This window comes from Ranitomeya variabilis, chromosome 3 (assembly GCF_051348905.1).
Source record: "Ranitomeya variabilis isolate aRanVar5 chromosome 3, aRanVar5.hap1, whole genome shotgun sequence".
NCBI lineage: Eukaryota > Metazoa > Chordata > Amphibia > Anura > Dendrobatidae > Ranitomeya > Ranitomeya variabilis.
Genome location: NC_135234.1, coordinates 189,001,656 through 189,020,226, shown reverse-complemented (window position 1 = coordinate 189,020,226; position 18,571 = coordinate 189,001,656). Strand labels below are relative to the sequence as shown.

At 43.0% G+C, this 18,571-nt stretch overlaps 1 protein-coding gene across 1 annotated transcript in view; it reads left to right on the top strand.

Moving 5' to 3' along the window:
- The window catches only part of TAFA3 (TAFA chemokine like family member 3), a 679,693-nt gene that overhangs the window by 430,830 nt on the left and 230,292 nt on the right, over window positions 1–18,571 (top strand). The window lies entirely within an intron of this gene.

The window sequence follows — 18,571 nt, the reverse complement described above, 5'->3', positions numbered from 1 at the left end:
CAACAATTTTTTATTTTCCCAAGGGTAAAAGGAGAAACTGGACCACGAACGTTGTTGTCCAATTTGTCCTGAGTACGCTGGTACCTCATATGTGGGGGTAAACCACTGTTTGGGCGCACGGCAGGGCTCGGAAGGGAAGGAGCGCCATTTGACTTTTTGAATGAAAAATTGGCTCCAATCTTTAGCGGACACCATGTCGCGTTTGGAGAGCCCCCGTGTGCCTAAACATTGGAGCTCCCCCACAAGTGACCACATTTTGGAAACTAGACCCCCCAAGGAACTTATCTAGAAGCATAGTGAGCACTTTAAACCCCCAGGTGCTTCACAAATTGATCCGTAAAAATGAAAAAGTACTTTTTTTTCACAAAAAAATTATTTTAGCCTCAATTTTTTCATTTTCACATGGGCAACAGGATAAAATGGATCCTAAATTTTGTTGGGCAATTTCTCCTGAGTACACCGATACCTCACATGTGGGGGTAAACCACTGTTTGGGCACATGGTAAGGCTCGGAAGGGAAGGAGCGCCATTTGACTTTTTGAATGGAAAATTAGCTCCAATCGTTAGCGGACACCATGTCGCGTTTGGAGAGCCCCTGTGTGCCTAAACATTGGAGCTCCCCTACAAGTGACCCCATTTTGGAAACTAGACCCCCCAAGGAACTTATCTAGATGCATAGTGAGCACTTATAACCCCCAGGTGCTTCACAGAAGTTTGTAACGCAGAGCCGTGAAAATAAAAAAATATTTTCTTTCCTCAAAAATGAATTTTAGCCCAGAATTTTTTATTTTCCCAAGGGTAATAGGAAAAATTGGACCCCAAATGTTGTTGTCCAGTTTGTCCTGAGTACGATGATACCCCATATGTGGGGGTAAACCACTGTTTGGGCGCACGGCAGGGCTCGGAAGGGAAGGCACGCCATTTGGCTTTTTGAATGGAAAATTAGCTCCAATCATTAGCGGACACCATGTCGCGTTTGGAGAGCCCCTGTGTGCCTAAACATTGGAGCTCCCGCACAAGTGACCCCATTTTGGAAACTAGACCTCCCAAGGAACTAATCTAGATGTGTGGTGAGCACTTTTAACCCCCAAGTGCTTCACAGAAGTTTATAACGCAGAGCCATGAAAATAAAAAAAAAATTTTCTTTTCTCAAAAATGATTTTTTAGCCCACAATTTTTTATTTTCCCAAGGGTAATAGGAGAAATTGGACCCCAAAAGTTGTTGTCCAGTTTCTCCTGAGTACGATGATACCCCATATGTGGGGGTAAACCACTGTTTTGGCACACGTCGGGGTTCGGAAGGGAAGTAGTGACGTTTTGAAATGCAGACTTTGATGGAATGCTCTGCGGGCGTCAGGTTGCGTTTGCAGAGCCCCTGATGTGCCTAAACAGTAGGAACTCCCCACAATTGACTCCATTTTGGAAACTAGACCCCCAAGGGAACTTATCTAGATGTGTAGTGAGCACTTTGAACCCCCAAGTGCTTCACAGAAGTTTATAACGCAGAGCCGTGAAAATAAAAAATGTGTTTCCTTTCCTCAAAAATATTTTTTTAGCCCAGAATTTTTTATTTTTGCAAGAGTAACAGGAGAAATTGGACCCCAAAAGTTGTTGTCCAGTTTCTCTTGAGTACGCTGATACCCCATATGTGGGGGTAAACCACTGTTTGGGCACATGCCAGGGCTCGGAAGGGAAGTAGTGACGTTTTGGAATGCAGACTTTGATGGAATGGTCTGCGGGCATCATGTTACGTTTGCAGAGCCCCTGATATGCCTAAACAGTAGAAACCCCCCACAAGTGACCCCATTTTGGAAACTAGACCCCCCAAGGAACTTATCTAGATGTGTGGTGAGCACGTTCAACCCCCAAGTGCTTCACAGAAGTTTACAACGCAGAGCCGTGAAAATAAAAAATCATTTTTCTTTCCTCAAAAAAGATGTTTTAGCAAGCAATTTTTTATTTTCACAAGGGTAACAGGAGAATTTGGACCCCAATATTTGTTGCCCAGTTTGTTGTGAGTACGCTGATACCCCATATGTGGGGGTAAACCACTGTTTGGGCACACGTCAGGGCTCGGAAGGGAAGTAGTGACATTTGAAATGCAGACTTTGATGGAATGGTCTGCGGGCGTCACATTGCATTTGCAGAGCCCCTGATGTGCCTAAACAGTAGAAACACCCCACAAGTGACCCCATTTTGGAAACTAGACCCCCGAAGGAACTTATCTAGATGTGTGGTGAGCACTTTCAACCCCCAAGTGCTTCACAGAAGTTTATAACGCAGAGCCGTGAAATTAAAAAATAATTGTTCTTTCCTCAAAAATTATGTTTTAGCAAGTAATTTTTTATTTTTGCAAGGGTAACAGGAGAAATTGGACCCCAACAGTTGTTGCCCAGTTTGTCCTGAGTACGCTGGTACCCCAAATGTGGGGGTAAACCACTGTTTGGGCGCACGTCGGGGCTTGGAAGGGCGGGAGCACCATTTGAATTTTTGAACGCAAGATTGGCTGGAATCAATGGTGGCGCCATGTTGCGTTTGGAGACCCCTGATGTGCCTAAACAGTGGAAACCCCTCAATTCTAACTTCAACACTAACCCCAACACACCCCTAATCCTAATCCCAACTGTAGCCATAACCCTAATCACAACCCTAACCCCAACACACCCCTAACCACAACCCTAACCGCAACACAACCGTAACCCTAATTCTAATCCTAACCCTAATCCCAAACGTAACCCTAATCCCAACCCTAACCACAACTGTAACCCCAACACACCCCTAACCCTATCCGTAACCCTAACCACAAGCCTAATCTTAACCCTATTTCAAACCCTAGCCCTAATTCCAACCCTAACTCTAATTCCAACCCTAACCCTAAGGCTATGTGCCCACGTTGCGGATTCGTGTGAGATTTTTCCGCACGATTTTTGAAAAATCTGCAGGTAAAAGCCACTGCGTTTTGCCTGCGGATTTACAGCAGATTTCCAGTGTTTTTTTGTGCGGATTTCACCTGCGGATTCCTATTGAGGAACAGGTGTAAAACGCTGCGGAATCCGCACAAAGAATTGACATGCTGCGGAAAATGCAATGCAGCGTTTCTGCACGGAATTTTCCGCACCATGGGCACAGCGGATTTGGTTTTCCTTAGGTGTACATGGTACTGTAAACCTGATGTAAAACTGCTACGAATTCGCAGCGGCCAATCCGCTGCGGATCCGCGGCCAATCCGCTGCGGATCCGCGGCCAATCCGCTGCGGATCCGCGGCCAATCCGCTGCGGATCCGTGGCCAATCCGCGGCCCATCTGCTGCCGATCCGCTGCGGATCCGCTGCCAATCCGCTGCCAATCCGCTGCGGATCCGCGGCCAATCCGCTGCCGATCCGCGGCCAATCCGCTGCCGATCCGCTGCCGATCCGCTGTGGATCCGCGGCCGATCCGCTGCGGATCCGCGGCCGATCCGCTGCCGATCCGCTGCGGATCTGCTGCCGATCCGCGGCGGATCCGCTGCGGATCCGCGGCCGATCCGCTGCGGATCCGCGGCCGATCTGCTGCGGATCCGCTGCCGATCCGCTGCGGATCCGCGGCCGATCCGCTCTGTGTGCACATGCCATAACCCTACCCCTAACCCTAACCCTACCCGTAACCCTAATCCTACCCCTAACCCTACCCCTAGTTCTAACCCTAGTTCTAACCCTAACCCTAGTGGAAAAGGAAAAAAAAATATTTTCTTTATTTTATTATTGTCCCTACCTATGGGGGTGATAAAGGGGGGGGTTTATTTATTATTTTTTTATTTTGATCCGCTGCGGATCCGCGGCCGATCCGCTCTGTGTGCACATGCCATAACCCTACCCCTAACCCTAACCCTACCCGTAACCCTAATCCTACCCCTAACCCTACCCCTAGTTCTAACCCTAGTTCTAACCCTAACCCTAGTGGAAAAAGAAAAAAAAATATTTTCTTTATTTTATTATTGTCCCTACCTATGGGGGTGATAAAGGGGGGGGTTTATTTATTATTTTTTTATTTTGATCGCTGTGGTAGAACCTATCACAGCGATCAAAATGTACCTGTAATGAATCAGCCAGCCGGCAGATTCGGCGGGCGCACTGAGCATGCGCCCGCCATCTTGGAAGATGGCGGCGCCCAGGGAGAAGACGGACCGACTTCGGGAGGCTCGGTAAGTATGAGGGGGTGGTGGTGGGGTGGATCGGAGCACAGGGGGGGGGGATCGGAGGACGGGGGGAGCGGACAGGAGCACGGGGGAGCGGACAGGAGCACGGGGGAGCGAACAGGGGGACGGAGGGGGGTACCGGACAGAACGGAGGACTGGGGAGGAGATCGGGGGCAGTGGGGGGGGCCAGAACATGATTTCCAGCCATGGCAGATGCTATTGCAGCATCGGCCATGGCTGGATTGCAATATTTCACCATTTTCATAGGTGAAATATTGCAAATTGCTCTGATTGGCTGTTGCACTTTCAACAGCCAATCAGAGCGATCGTAGCCACGTGGGGTCAAAGCCACCCCCCCTAGGCTGAAGTACAACTCCCCCTCTCCCTGCAGATGGGTAAAATAGGAATTAACCCTTTCACCCGATCTGCAGGGATGCGATCATTCCATGACGCCACATAGGCGTCATGGGTCGGGAAGGGGTTAAAGTAACAGTGTATGAATTCTACGATGAGCACGTATCATTGTTTCTTAGAGTATTGTCCTAAATTATACTTTATTACTCAAATATTTTGTTTATTTAATGTATTATCATTTTACACATAGTATGAATGATGTTTCTCCATTCTATCCTGTCTTTTGAATGACCTGCTACCGATCTCTTTGTATATATCCATTATTTTATGGTTGATCATTTTCTTCGGTATCCTCTCTTCAGCACGGAGGAGCATAATTTTCTATTTCAATGAGCTGGGTCTTTTTATAGTACTGTACATTCAATCTGAAATCAACAGATTGATACAAATCTCCCCATTTACTGGCTTTAAGATACAGATTTATATTAATATGCTGTCACTCTGATCTGAAAATATGTTCCCATAAATATGATCTAGGGCTAACCAGTCTAACCTCTGTGAAATGTGAACATTTTGTTGCAAGTGATTAGGCCTTCTGTTGTGTAGAGAAGAAGAAAGCATGAGAAATCATATTAAAGTGGCCATAAATCAATAGATTATAATCTATAAATAATTTAGTAGGCATCTATCAAAATAACAGACTTCTTTGCGTTGTTTGTCCTGCTGCTAGAGATGATAATGCATTTTGTCCCCCTCACCACTTACCCATCACTAAAGTACATTATTATGACATATCTTTCCTCAGCTCCCATGTCCCAGGTTTAGGATGTTAGTTTATAAACCTAGATTCTGTCCTGGTCCTTGAATAAAGTGATAGTTGCTGCCAAAGATAAAAAAGAGACAGGGCACCCTCCTAGCGTAAAAAACAAACACGGTGTGGAGATATAGGTTGATTAGTGCTGGATGCACCTACCTACTGGGGTTGTACAATTACAGGCTTGTAGAATAAGAGAGCTTTCACATTGTGCTTATATTCATGTTTGTGGGAACCATTGGGGCTTGTGTGCGAACCCCCCCAAAAAACAGATTCAGATGTAGTTGTGCCAATGGGGCCATAAATTAAAATGGGGCCAACAGAGTGAACGTGCACTCTGAAATGCATCCTTTTTGGACACATACGCCTACTGGAGTTAGACACCAAGGCGTAGTAGACTGACTCTCGGTGTCCACCTCCAGTAGGTTGCACGTCAGAGCATACGTCCAATCTGCTGGCACGATTACAGTCTATGACCCCATCAACGTTTACGCATGAATCCCTTTTTTGCTGGGGGGTTTGGCCACGAACCCAACAACACCCACAAACGTGAAGATAAATACAATAAGCTCCTTTATGGTCTGTCAACTTCTGCTCTTTTCCTCAGCGATAGTGGGATGAACATAACCACAAAATACTCAATTATATAGCAAAACGTGCAGGGCTCTAGGACTCTAGAATGGTCACCTCTATTTTGAGGAGTGTTAGAAAATACCCAAAAATGAATACTCATAGTAACTTTGAATTGTCACTAAGAGGATACTCTATTCTATTATAGCTTACATTATCAACAGTATTATGAAATATTAATTTTCTTTAATCAATTACCTATAAACCAATCTACCAAGCACATTACCACAGTCATCTCAAGGTTCAACTGTAAAGGCTTGATTACATTTTCTGCTTTTGTTGTGTTTTTTCCATGAATTAATTTCATGTAGAAAAAAGCGGCATTTTGCAAAATCAGCAAAATTAATGAAATTTCTAAAATCTCATTCACACTAATTGCATTTTGTTTCTCTGCATTTTTTAAGTTGGAGTGCATTTTTTTTAAAACACATCATGACAATTCTTTCAGCATTTTCCCTAAGTTTTTATCCATTAAATTAAATCATAAAAATGTATGGAAAAATGTGCATAACGTGAGCAGCTTTTTTCCTTCCAACGCTGCTTTTTTTTTTATAAAAAAAACTGTATTTTTCATGAGGAAAAAATGCTGCAAAAATCATTGTGTAAACCTAACGGGAATGGGACTGGACTTTGCTAGAGAATGTAATTTTAATGTCTAAAACAATGCCCCAAATAATATCTTAATTATATAATAAATTTGATTGCCTGACTCAGACCTTCACACTGGCTTTCCTTCTTTTTTTTTTTTTTTGGGGGGGGAATATATGCAGGTGCTTCTCACAAAATTAGAATATCATCAAAAAGTTAATTTATTTCAGTTCTTTAATACAGAAAGTGAAACTCATGTATTATATAGTCATTACAAACAAAGTTATCTATTTCAAGTGTTTATGTGTTTATTTCTGTTAATGTTGATGATTATGGCTTACAGCCAATGAAAACTCAAAATCCATTATCTCAGTAAATTAGAACACTTTATAACACCAGCTTGAAAAATTAGTTTAAAATCCAAAATGTTGGCCTACTGAAATGCATATTCAGTAAATGCACTCAATACTTGGTCGGGGCTCCTTTTGCATCAATTAGTACATCAATGTGGCGTGGCATGGAGGCAATCAGCATGTGGCACTGCTGAGGTGTTATGGAAGCCCAGGTTGCTTTGATAGCAGCTTTCAGCTTGTCTGCATTGTTGGGTGTGGTGTCTCTCATCTTCCTCTTGTCAGTACCCCATAGATTCTTTATGGGGTTAAAGTCAGTCAAGTTTGCTGCCCAATCAAGCACAGTGATACTGTTGTTTTTAAACCAGGTATTGTTACTTTTGGCAGTGTGGATAGGTGCCAAGACCTGCTGGAGAATGAAATGTCCATCTCCTAAAAGCTTGTCAGCAGAGCAAAGCATGAAGTGCTCTAAAATTTCCTGGTAGACGGCTGTGCTGACTTTGGTCTTGTTAAAACACAGTGGACATACACCAGCAGATGACATAGCTCCCCAAGCCATCACTGATTGTGGAAACTTCACACTAGAACTTTGAAATCAAGGTCCCAGAGTCTGGAGGAAGAGTGGAGAGGCACACAATCCAAGCTTCTTGAGGTTTAGTGTAAAGTTTCCACAATCAGTGATGGTTTGGAGAGACATGTCATCTGTTGGTGTAGGTCCATTGTGTTTTATCAAGACCAAAGTCATGCTATGTAAAATGCTCCCAATGAAAGCTTCAATTCAATCCACAAAAAAGCAAGCCGTCACTCAGGTCCGTCATATGTTAACAGAAATATAGGGGCTTCCACGTTACTGGTAGCACAAAGTCTCTGGAAAAGCGAAATGGCTCCTCGCCTCTCAAAAGAAATTCAACAAATTCTCCACTGCCAAATCCAAATGCCCCCCTCCATTGTGAGCCCCACTGTGCCTAAACCACATTTAGCTCCCACATGCTTAACATTTCTGTAGTGACACTACAACGGCTGTTTGCAATTTTCACTCAGCAACATCCAAGGCTGCCTGTTTCTGGAAAACGCTCATGGAGTAAAAATTGTCACTACATCTGTAGATAAATTCCCAAAGGTTTATAATTTCCAAAATGGGGTCACTTGAGGGGGATTCTGCTTTTCTAACACTTAGGAGCTTTTTATATGGAATCCACAAACTATTATAGGAAAATCTGCATTCCAGGAGGCAAATAGCATTCCGTCCCTCCCGAGTCTCTCCGTATGGCTAAGTAGTACTGTACAGCCACATATTTGGTATTGCCACATTCAGTAGAAATTGTGGGACACACTTTGGAGTCATTTTTATCCATTTCCCAGTAAGAAAATGTAAAACTTGGGGCTAACACACAATCTTGGTGGTAAAAAGGTAAATTATTTTATCTTCACTGTTCAATGGTAGAAAAGTCTGTGACACACCTGTGGTGTCAATATAATCACTGCACCCATAGATGAATTCACTGAGAGGTTTAGTTTGTAAAATGGGGTCACATATGGGGGGTTCTGCTGTGTTTTTACCTCAGGGGCACAGCTAATGTTACATGGCACCCTCAAACAAGTGCTGCAAAATCTGCACTATATTTTGGCGTTCCTTGCCTTCTGAGCTTTGCACTGTGCTTCAAAAGTAGTTTTCTTATGGGCTATTGTGAACTCAGGAGAAAGTGCACAACACATTTTGGGGTCCTTTTTCTCTTGCTACCCTTATGAAAATGCAAAAATTGTAGCTAAAAAGATTTATCTGGGAAAAATGTAATTTTTTTAGTTTCACGGTGTCAATGACTGCCTTCTGGACATATGTCAAGTCAGCAGTCTTCCCCATGATTGTGGAGCCTACTGAAACAGACTCAGGGACCTTTTTAAATGCTTAGGAAGTAGACATGAGCGAATATCAATGGCTCCCTCCTTATTCGGCAAGCTATTGCGCTTACAGGAGAAGCTGCAGCGGGAACCCTGATACCTGGAGAGCTCCCGATAATCAGGTGTCCGGTGCTGCATGTCGCTGCTGTGTGACAGTCACACAACACATGCATGTAGAGCCTGTGTGTTGTGACAGTCACACAGCTGTGATACATGCAGCTGCGGCATCGGACACATGATTATCGGGAGCGCTCCAGGTACCCTTTTTCCTGCTGCAGCTTCTTCGGTAAGCGCTATAGCTTGCCAAATAAGGAGTGAGCCGAAGATATTCGCTCATGTTTATTAGGAAGCCTTTACAGGTGTTTTTTGCTAAATATTCTAATTTACTGAGACTGTGATTTTTGGTTTTTCATTGACTGTAAGCCATAATCATCAACATTAACAGAAATAAACTCTTGAAATAGATCACTCTGTTTGTAATGACTCTATGTGATATATGAGTTTCACTTTTTGTATTGAAGAACAGAAATAAATTTACGTTTTTATGATATTCTAATTTTGTGAGAAGTATCTATATATATGCTTTTACATAAACAATGTCATCATATCGCACAATGTATATGTCTTAAGAATGTTTCCATTTCCAAATATATTGCAAGTTAAATAAATCCCCTTTTTTGTAAGAATTCATAAGACACAACAACCTTCCTTTAATATATTCCATGAAGAAATACAATTATAATGTTTCTTGAATATACAGTATTTCTGTACAAGAGCTAATCTAACCAGAGTGGGGGTTGACAAGAATCATTATGTTGTATAAATATTTTATAACTTAATTATGTTCTGTATTACCTTTTGTCCTACCAATTGATTTCAATTCAAACGTAGAATAAAATCAATTGGTCATTATATGCACTGTGAAAAAGTGAGTAGATCATACAACACACATACATACACACCTTGAATCTGAAAGTATGAGGCCTTCTGGACACTGTTTTCCCAAGGAAATACTCTTGTAAAGGACATGATATGTCTGCTTGGGATGACTCAGCATCAATGAGGAAAATCTGTCCACTTGTGCTGGGGTGAGCTATTCTTAATTATGCCAGATGTACTATTCCTTTGTTCAGTAAGTCAAGTGACATGAGCCATTTTTTCTTGTGACTGTCCAGTGCCCCATTTTGTATGCTAATTTGTAGAATACTTGCTGACAATGGATTCCATCAGCCACCTGCAATGTACTAGTCTGCATCATTTGGATGACTATTATGCAGTCTAATTGAAATAATAAACAATGAGGGAACAACCATGCTAATCTCCCCTCCAATTCTGTGGAACACCATGCCCTGAAAAGGGAGCTGAGGGATATAAAAAGGGGCCTGCTTTTGTCACCAGTGTGATTCTGCAGAACTTCAGCCTAGGGATCATGGTTCCAGCTAGTGCTTACAGAACTGCCCCACTTCCCAACACTGAATCCAAAAATTAATTTAAATAACCCAGGTTGAGACAGTCTGGTCACCATGTCACATAACTCACTGTGCTCGGTCAGCTACCTATGCTTGCCACTAATTCCTCTCAGTGGATGCCCGCCAAAAGCAGGATGCTGCTGGTTGGGGTAGTTGGCCCTAGATGCCCTGAAAACATAAATCATGGAGATCTTTATCCCTGGCAAGGCAGCAGAATGGTGAGACTGTCACTTGCACCATCTTGTATCCTACTATATGCTGATAACTGTTGGTGACCCAATAAAGTCTTACCGTAGTATTGTACCCTAACCTTGTGTTGTCTACATACTGTTCTGTCCATGTGGAAGAAGAAAGGGAGTTCAGTGGGATGAGCCCCAGCTAGTGTGGTCTTTTGAAAGACAGCCAAGCCAGTGGACAAGATCATACACTGACCCTCGTGTCTCCACACTCCTAAACCCATTTACGTATAGGACATCATGTGTCTAACTGTCCTATTGCCTAGACACTGTAAACAACACATGTTAGGCACCAGCTTAAACTACTGATTTCCGTCATGGAGTGAGTTTCTAAAAGAAGATGGCCAATATGCATTGCAGGACAATATGCAATGTGGAACTGAAAATATGTAACAGGAAATAAGGGTGTAGTCTTCACAAAAAGGAAATCATTTGAAGAGGTTTCACTATATATTCATGATCAATTACACTGAAACTGCTCTGGCCATCTTGAGTGCCCCCACATCCTCTTACGCTCCAGAAGCAAAGCTACTTCTGCTTGCCAGTCAAATAAGTGCATGGTTTTCACCAGTGCCACATCCATGCAGCCAGTTTGAAGTGTCAGTCATTAGGAGTTCACTGCCTCATCAGCAAGCAGGAGACCGGAATGTGCTGCAGTGGTGTCCTACTGAAGAAAGGAGATGATACAATCCATTTAATGATAGAGTAGGTGTAGTTAGTAATACAAACATTAACATTTGTTTCCAGAGTAACTAAATAAATATAATGTTTTATACTTGTAGTCTGACCATTAAAATAGATTATTAAATTCACATGGTAAGCAAGAAATAAGCATAGGTTCAAATATATTGCAGTATCTACATCATAAGTATCACTTTGTCGATCCAATAAGGTTCGAAATACAGAAGAGATCCAATAAAAATTAAATTTTATTTAATTAAAGTTAAAAAATGGTACAAATGCAGAGTATGTCACAATAAGGGATATCTACAGGAATAGGAATAACAGCGGATATAACCAGAAGGGAATATGGGCAAACACTATATTTTAATATATATATATATATATATATATATATATATATATATATATTACCAGAATTGCTATATGAGAGAAAATTCCAAAAAATTAATTGTTAATAATAACTAGTGTTATCTCATAATGCTCTATATGTACATCAACTGGTATAACAAGTGTGCCACTATACCACTGGTTATTTAGTTTTGATTTGTCACCCAATATAGATAGATATTGCCATAACCAAATGACTTCTTATTGCACATAGTGTCCACGGCACAACAAAATCTAATAAGGAAAAGAAGGTTTTAGCGGTGATAAATATCCCGCAATATGTTATTATTATACACCTTCAACCCTTCCTATTGCATCTACCTGGTACACTAGTTATACAAATGGCTGTAAAGGGGGGAAGAAAGACATGAAGGAGCTAGTGCTCTGTACATTTGTCTTCCTATATCCACCGTAATAGTGCCATGCAAAAATAAAGTGCAATGCCGTGCATCAGTATCAATACCTACGGGCTCTATATATCCTTGCTGTCCCGAGTCCTGCTGTAACGATATCACCTTCACCCCGACGCGCGTTTCGCCGCCAGCTTCTTCTTCTTCTTCTTCTACATCATAAGGTTGTCAGGGATGGCTACAATTCATCACATTTTTTGACAGTACATAACAGAGTTAGCTGGGTCCTACATAAAGAGTAAAATAAATGGGCAGGTGTAAATCTACTGTGCCGGCACTGAAAAAACAAGGAAACACAAAAATTCATCAGCATGGGAATTCCACACTGCAGCTCTTCTACAATCCCATATCTGTATTGACAGTGAGCGACAAAAGTGAATAGTTTTCAGCTTGATCAGGTGAAACACATCAGTCCCTCAAGATCACACTGAAAATGCCTGTTTTGGCATTCTCTGATGGCTTTTGCTTTTTTCCCCCTGTATGAACCTGTTGTCTTATGATTGGAAAGCAGCATACAGGGGAAAAAGTAAATACACCCCTAGAGAAGAACGCCCCTCATGGTTGAAGGTGCAGTATTCAAATTGGATGCCATAAAATTCAGAAACCCATGTCGCCACATTGAAATAGAGAAAACTTAGGGAAAATTGATTTAATCAGCTCTTCAGCCACTTTATAATGAGGCAGACAATTACAAATACAGTAGCAAAAGGTCCACTTTCAATTTCAGTACTGATATACTTACTGTACTTTGAATGTGAGATGTTTTATCTCACCTGCCTTAAGAAATCCTAACTCAGATGGTTCTCTACAGTATTATTATACTTGTACAAAAACAGACTCACCACTCTATCATGTACTTAGGTCCACAAAATATACTACTAATATAAGTAATAACCAGTTTCCTTTTGCAATAATATTAGAATTAAAGTATTGAAAGACACAAAAATGACTGTGATGATAAAAGTTCAAATGCTCAACAGACTTTTCTTACAAGGAGGTTGTGGAGAAACGGGGTCAGTGGGTGCTCTCGTCTGCTAGCCCGGCTGTCTTTAGCAAGACTGCATGGACCACGGCTCATACCATTGAACGCCCGCTCTATCTCCCAGTGGGCAATACACTACACAGACAACACAGGGTTAAGGTAAAACAGTGTGGCAATACTTTATTGAACCACAACACACAATAGCAAACAGAACAATCCCACCAATTACCCCAAGATGGTGCACATTACAGGGCCTCACCCTTCCGCTGAGTCGCCGAGATAATGGTAGATGTTACGTCCGAGCTCCCAGGGTCGCTACTCCATCTGCGGATGCACGCAGAGAGGAGGTAACGACAAGTGTAGGGAGATATCCGAGAGCAGTCCTGTGTTCTTCAGCTGGGTCCGACAGACCCTCGGCTAAGATCCTGAAGAGTCTTTACAAGGTCAAAAGCCAGTTGGCATGATGTCAGAGCTCCCATGGTCGCTACTTCATCTGTGGATGCATGCACAGAGAAGAGGTAACGACAAGCATAGGGACATGACCAAGAACTGTCCATAGAGTCCATACAAGGTCCAAAGCCAGTTGACATGAGAGTCACCACCTGGATTAGTTGACCATCTCCATGGAACCAGGCAACCAGCGGGTCCCAAACCTGGCTTTCTCCAAACATATCCATGGTTCAGAGATGGTCACTGGATCAGATCTGTGTCCTTCCAACCGGAGCCGAAAACCCCTAGGTTGTTTCCTATAGAATCATAGACCAGTGTCCCTCGTGATGGTGCCATGATGAATTGGCTGCAGTCCTTTCTCTTGTCTATTGGGTGGTTTGCAGAATGTCTGGCTGGTAGCTCTGTGTTACTTCAGTCTCCCAGGATGTGATCTCTGAGTCTTTTTATACCCAAGGCATGTAAGCTATTTTTAGAATTACCCAGGGTCCTTCAGTCCAACATCAAGATAAGGTAAACAATGGTGTTGGGATCATGGTAGCACTATTAGCATATCAGCACACATCAATAAACAAAGCTTAACACACTCTTTGTACAGTCACTATTACAGACTTACACAGTATGTTAGATAGTATATCAGTTGGCAAGTCAGTCTTCTTGACCCACCAGACATAAACACTTAAATTCACAAGCCAATATACATATAAAAAGCCAGTTATTTTGGTTTGCAAAAACATGGTTGTCTGGGAAATTAAGATACAATCTCGTTTCTTCACATTCCTCCCCCATCTTAATTAACCAGACATGATAGGCTTCCGATCATCCAGTTTCCCTAGAGCATATTCCATATGCTCCTTACGAAAATAAACTCCATACGTAATTGAAAAGTAACTACTGGTATCCATTGGGTCCACGCATGGCTTCCTCCACATTCTGTAGTTCCTGCATTAAATTCTATTCAATCTGTTGAAGCTGGAACATCTCCTGTAGTTTCCATTTCTTGTTGAGGTCATATAGCCACTCAGGTCCTCTTCCCAAGGCCGATTTGGTGGGATTGGATATAGTGGCATCCAAAACTTGCTGGGCATGCCTCATCAATGGTCTGCTGGGTCTATCTGTATACCTCCCTTGTTGCGGAGCCCTGGATGGTGTGTGAGAACACCAGTCCCCTGCAGCACCCCCGGTTCCGCCGGGCTGAGTAGTGTCCCACTGCTGCCACCAATTGTGGAGAAACGGGGTCAGTGGGTGCTCTCGTCCGCTGGCCCGGCTGTCTTTAGCAAGACTGCATGGACCACGGCTCATACCATTGAACGTCTGCTCTATCTCCCAGTGGGCAATGCACTACACAGACAACACAGGGTTAAGATAAAACAGTGTGGCAATACTTTATTGATCCACAACACTGTTGTGAACTCTGTTTTCAGGCTCCCTCTTGTGGTCACTGGTGGTATGGTGTGACTTTTGCTTTGGGCTCCCCCTGGTGGCTTTGTTTGTTATCCTGCTGGTCTCTGGCTATCAGCTGGTTCGTTATCCTCTGGGAGGTTCCTATATAGCTCTGTTTTACTTCCACTTGTTGCCGGCTGTCGATGTAATCAGTGCTACTCAGATTCCTTCTGACTACCTTGCTCCCAGTCCATCCAGGACAAGCTAAGTTTTGTTTGCTCAATTTTTGATCAGCAGTGTTTATCATGTTTTCTTGTCCAGCTTGCTAAAATGTGATTCCCTCGCTTGCTGGATGCTCTAGTGGACTGAGTTTTTCCCCACACACCATTAGTTGGTGCGTGGGTTCTTGAAATCTCAGGATGGATATTTTGTAAGGGTTTTTTATTGATCGCATAGACCCCTGCTCTATTTTCTGCTTTCCAGTACTAGTGGGCCTCTTTTGCTGAATCTGATTTCATCCCTACGTATGTGCCTTCTTCTTACTTCACCGCTAATATTTGTTGGGGGCTGCTATATCTTTGGGGATTATTTCTCTGGAGGCAAGCGAGGTCTTTCTTTCTCTTTAGGGGTAGCTAGTTCCTCAGGCTGGCTCGAGATGTCTAGGAATTTTTTAGGCACGTTCACCGGCTACCTCTAGTTGTGTTGGATAGGTTCAGATTTGCGATCAGTCCAGTTACCATCTCACTAGAGCTTGTCCTTAGTTTATTCACTTGCTGGTCTATTCGTGATCCTCAGCCACTAAGGATCATAACAGTACAGCCGGCCCATAAAGTGTTAATTGCATGGCAGAAGCAGGAGAAAAGAAGCCTTGAGAAATTTTTTTTTTTTTTGCCGTGTGTCTAGCTGCTGTGGCTAGCTTCTCTCCTCCTCTTAATCTTGGTGTGGCTCTGAGTTCAGCTGCTGACATGGATATCCAGAGTTTGGCCTCCAGTCTGGATCATCTTGCTGCTAGGGTTCAAAGTATTCAGGATTTTGTTGTTCACAGTCCTATGTCAGAGCCTAGAATACCTATTCCGGAGTTGTTTTCTGGAGATAGATCTAGGTTCCTGAATTTTAGGAACAATTGTAAGTTGTTTCTTTCTTTGAAACCTCGTTCCTCTGGTGATGCCGTTCAGCAAGTTAGGATTATTATTTCCTTTTTGCGTGGTGACCCTCAAGATTGGGCCTTCGCATTGGCGCCAGGGGATCCTGCATTGCTTAGTGTAGATGCGTTTTTTCTAGCCCTTGGATTGCTCTATGAGGAACCTAATCTTGAGAACCAGGCTGAAAAAACGTTATTGGCCCTCTCGCAGGGGCAAGATGAAGCAGAGGTGTACTGCCAGAAATTTCGGAAATGGTCGGTGCTTACTCAGTGGAATGAGTGTGCCCTGGCTGCAAATTTCAGAGAAGGTCTTTCTGAAGCCATTAAGAATCTCATGGTGGGCTTCCCTACGCCTGCAGGTCTGAATGAGTCAATGACTCTGGCCATTCAGATTGATCGGCGTTTGCGGGAGCGCAAACCTGTGCACCATTTGGCGGTGTCTTCTGAACAGACACCTGAATCTATGCAATGTGACAGAATTCTGACCAGAAGTGAACGGCAAAATTATAGACGGCAAAATGGGTTGTGCTTTTACTGTGGTGACTCAGCTCATGTTATCTCAGCATGCTCTAAGCGCAAAAAAAAGGTTGATAAATCTGTCACCATTGGTACTTTACAGCCTAAGTTCATTTTGTCTGTTACCCTGATTTGTTCCCTGTCATCTTACCCGGTTAATGCTTTTGTAGATTCAGGTGCCGCCCTGAGTCTGATGGATTGGTCATTTGTCAGGCGCTGTGGTTTTGATTTGGAGCCTTTAAAATTCCCTATTCCACTAAGGGGAATTGATTCTACACCATTGGCTATGAATAGACCTCAGTACTGGACACAAGTGACCATGTGCATGACTCCTGTTCATCAGGAGGTGATTCGCTTTCTTGTACTGCATAATTTGCATGATGTCGTCGTGTTGGGTCTACCATGGTTGCAGACTCATAATCCAGTCCTGGATTGGAAAGCTATGTCGGTGTCAAGTTGGGGTTGTCAGGGAATTCATGGTGACGCTCCTGTGGTGTCAATTGCTTCGTCCACTCCTTCTGAAGTCCCTACGTTTTTGTCAGACTACCAGGATGTATTTGAGGAGCCCAAACTCAATACTCTACCTCTTCATAGGGACTGTGATTGTGCTATAAATTTGATTCCTGGTAGTAAGTTTCCTAAGGGACGACTTTTCAATTTATCTGTGCCGGAGCATGCTGCCATGCGGAGTTATATAAAGGAGTCTTTAGAGAAGGGACATATTCGCCGGTCCTCATCCCCTCTTGGTGCAGGATTCTTTTTTGTGGCTAAAAAGGATGGTTCCCTGAGACCCTGTATTGATTATCGCCTTTTGAATAAAATCACGGTCAAATTTCAGTATCCTTTGCCATTGTTAACTGATTTGTTTGCTCGCATTAAGGGGTCTAGTTGGTTCACCAAGATAAATCTTCGTGGTGCGTATAACCTTGTGCGTATAAAACAGGGTGATGAATGGAAAACTGCATTTAATACGCCTGAAGGCCATTTTGAGTACTTGGTGATGTCTTTTGGACTTTCTAATGCTCCTTCAGTCTTTCAGTCCTTTATGCATGACATCTTCCGTGAATATCTGGATAAGTTTATGATTGTGTATCTGGATGATATTCTGTTTTTTTCGGATGATTGGGAGTCTCATGTTAAGCAGGTCAGGATGGTCTTTCAGGTCCTGCGTGACAATGCTTTATTTGTGAAGGGCTCAAAATGTATTTTTGTAGTCCAGAAGATTTCTTTTTTGGGTTTCATTTTTTCTCCTTCTACTATTGAGATGGACCCAGTCAAGGTTCAGGCTATTCATGACTGGACGCAGCCTACATCTGTTAAGAGTCTTCAGAAGTTCTTGGGTGTTGTGAAATTGGATTCTGGGCTCCCCCGGTGGCCACTTGTGGAATTGAACTTGTGTGCATCATCCCCTCTGTTCACCTGCTCCTATCAGGATGTGGGAGTCGCTATATAACCTTGCTCCTCTGTCAGTTTCTTGCCGGTCAACAATGTAATCAGAAGCCTTCTGTGCTTGTTCCTGCTACTAGACTACTCCCAGCTAAGTTGGACTTTTGTCCTTGTGTGTTTTTGCATTTTGTTCCTGTTCACAGCTGCTGTTTCGTTACTGTGTCTGGAAAGCTCTTGTGATCGGAAATTGCCACTCTGGTGTTATGAGTTAATGCTAGAGTCTTAAAGGAATTTCTGGATGGTGTTTTGATAGGGTTTTCTGCTGACCATGAAAGTGTCCTTTCTGTCTTCCTGCTATCTAGAAAGCGGACCTCGATTTTGCTAAACCTATTTTCATACTACGTTTGTTATTTCATCTAAAATCACCGCCAATATATGTGGGGGCCTCTGTCTGCCTTTTGGGAAAATTTCTCTAGAGGTGAGCCAGGACTGTCTTTTCCTCTGCTAGGATTAGGTAGTTCTCCGGCTGGCGCTGGGCATCTAGGGTTAAAAAACGTAGGCATGCTACCCGGCCACTTCTAGTTGTGCGGCAGGTTTAGTTCATGGTCAGTATAGTTTCCATCTTCCAAGAGCTAGTTCTCATATATGCTGGGCTCTGTTCTCTCGCCATTGAGAATCATGACACTTGGGATTTGCTAATTTTTACCGTCGCTTCATAGCT